Below are 2,937 nucleotides of genomic sequence, written 5' to 3'. Positions count from 1 at the left end.
TACCTTTCCCTTGCATCCTTGTAACCCTAGGTTGACATGATTAATAATTCAACACTTCGAAGCACTCGCTCTATAAGTACAACAACATATGATATCAGGATTGCATGCAATTATCAGTTCAAGTATATGTCACCGATTAATATGATTCACAACACCTTACTTTGGTTATTTGCATGGTTCCATGTATACACATCAAGTGGATTGTTTTATTACACCTTATTATGATCATCTCTAATTAAATAATTATTTATTTGTTATTTTGTTCTTTGAAGATTTTCAAATTGGAACGGTTGTGGTTACATATTTAATGAGGAGGACAAATTAAACATATGTTATTTTCCGCTGGGGTGTTGGTATTGATTGCACAAGTTATTAGTTTATTACGAAGAAGGTGGATATGCTTCTCTCTCAAGCTTGGGATTGGATGCTTCAGCTGACTGGACTTAAAAAAAAAACTTTATGAGAAATTTCAGTGGTACAAGTGGCAAAAAAAAAAAATCCACACTAATGAATAGGGAAGTTGGAAACCCAAATTATGAGGATCCTTATATTGAGCGCATTTGAATTGAGAACATGGATTACAGATTAAGAAATTTGTTTGGCAGAAACACAATTCAAGAACCAACATTTGAGAAGATCATTGTTGCATATAGGCAAGCAACATCACACAGTGAAAAGTTGCATATGATGATAGGAATATCCACGTTAAACACTTTAATAACATTCCCATGGCAAACATGGAGCTTGTTCTGCTAGAAAAGAAGAATCTGAGCTTGACACCCATGGACTGGGTCAAATTTATTATTTGGACAATAATTGGTTTGGTTGCCTTGATTGGTTCTCTTGAAGTGCCACAAGCTAATATTTGGGTTGTTTTTGAAATTTTAAGTGGTCTGGTTGGCTACTGTGCAAAAAATTACTTTACTTTCCAGCAAAACATGGTGACCTACCAAAATTTTATCACAAAGTCAATGTATGATAAGAAGTTTGACAGTGGAAAATGAAATCTTCTCCATCTCTATGATGATGTTATTCAACAAGAAGTGAAATAAGTGATCATATCTCTTTTAATTTTGATGGATCAAGGAAAGGCTTCAATACAAGACCTTGACTACAGGTGTGAGGAACTCCTGGAGTCAGAGTTTGGTGAGAAATGAAATTTTGATGTGGTTGATGTAGTAAGAAAGCTAGAGATATTGGGAATTATTTTATGGGACTCCCAGGGAAGAGTCTATAAGGCATGTAAATGAAATTATGGGCATAACCATCAAGGAGATTGTGGAAAAATCACGCACATCTAAGTGATGCATGTAACATCAACAATAAAGGGTATGGGTAGTATGTTTAAAAGTTGAAGCTCAAAGTGATGGCAACCCTTTCAATTGTCTCATATAAGAAGAGTTTAAAGGCATTTTAATGGCTACACATGGTAAAACGATGTGAAGGCCATAAGCCAACAATGGGTATAAGATGAAATCCATGAACATACATGCTTAACTGAATATTGAAGGAGGCATCGTATGAAGGGTCTAACTCCACGTCAATGATTGTTAAAAAGTCAAAAAATGGATGTTATATTGACAAATGCCTTTCCATGGAAGACAACGATATTTCATATCATGGTGGATCCATGTATTGAGTGGCCCTACTCCCAAAAAGGAAAGGTCGTCAGAATAACACGTTCAAAAGAAGGGCGTTGTGTTGAATTTTGTATCTGAAAACGGTGGAGGGAGGTCAATAGTTTTGCAAGGCATTGAGTTGTTAAGGCCTTTGGCACCTATGTGCTTGAAAATGCAAGGCAAGGAACACATTGGTCTGTAATGACACATTACAACAATGGGATCGATGGCATGCCAAGGCATACATGAAGGAAGTCACTGATACAACGCTTTTGTCCTATTGACGAGGCGATGGGAGGTCCTAGTATAAATCGTTCGGTATGCTGCAATTAAAAGTGAAGTGCTCATCACTAGAAAGGGAGACAATGCATAAAAATGTGATGCGAGAAAAATCAGAAGAGATGAACAATGGCCATGCACTCAAATTCCTTATCCATTTATTTGATCGACGCATGCATAAGAAGTGATTGACACTATATGTAAGCAAGTTACCCTCATTTGATTGATGCATTACTTCGGCGCAGATGTGAATGATCCTACTTTAAGGTGGTGTTGGTATAAAATTACAAAGAAACATGTTGTATGGTGGTATCATAAATCGCAGATTCACATCCCTTCCACTGGTTGCCAGGTCGCACCCCATAGATTCAACACTTAACTAGAAGATACGATCCAGCCTTCAACGTGACTATGTGACCTCTCCCAAGTCGCTAGGTTGCAAAATCATACCTCAGGTGAGCCTCCAAGGGGTGTGACCTATCCGAGTTGTGACTATGCAACCACCAGTGAGTCGCACTTCCACCCAGGTCACTGGGTTGCACCTCAAGTGACCCTCCAGAGAATGCGACCTATCCAAGTTGCGACTGTGCGATCTCTTCACAAAAATTGCAATCTAAGGAAAATATATATCTAACTCTTTGCTCATCAAAGATATCTTATTCCTAATATAGGGAAACAAAAGAAGGAGGAACACATTACTCTTGATGGCCAATTCACATTGACAAACATATGGTATCGAAGAGCGTTTTGGAATCCATCTTAAAAGGCAAAAGGCATTTTGAAAGGGATGGATAGTTTGCTTTAGAAGCATTATGCCTCTTGATATGAATAATATAAGATCTACGAATGGTGGCAATATTAATGAAACTTACAAAATTATAATTTGCAAAGGTCACTTACTTCAGCAACACCATTGCATAAGAGGGAAGGGGCAATTAGTTTTTTCTTTTCTTTCTTTCAAACAAACACTTATGCTTTTAAAATCATTCTCTGTTAAAAGTATATATGACCAATGCCATTTGTTTGCAGGTGGAAGGTT

General features: G+C 37.3%; 1 pseudogene; it reads left to right on the top strand.

The window, feature by feature from the left end:
• Window positions 1–328: 328 nt before the first annotated feature.
• LOC149250222 (uncharacterized) lies at window positions 329–1,305 on the top strand (annotated as a pseudogene).
• Window positions 1,306–2,937: the final 1,632 nt, after the last annotated feature.

Source organism: Pinus tabuliformis, chromosome 7 (genome assembly GCF_031772625.1).
Source record: "Pinus tabuliformis cultivar Carrire ecotype Pingquan chromosome 7, CPIR1, whole genome shotgun sequence".
NCBI classification, from domain to species: domain Eukaryota; kingdom Viridiplantae; phylum Streptophyta; class Pinopsida; order Pinales; family Pinaceae; genus Pinus; species Pinus tabuliformis.
Note: the sequence above shows the minus strand (reverse complement) of the source record. Positions and strands in the feature narration are given on the sequence as shown.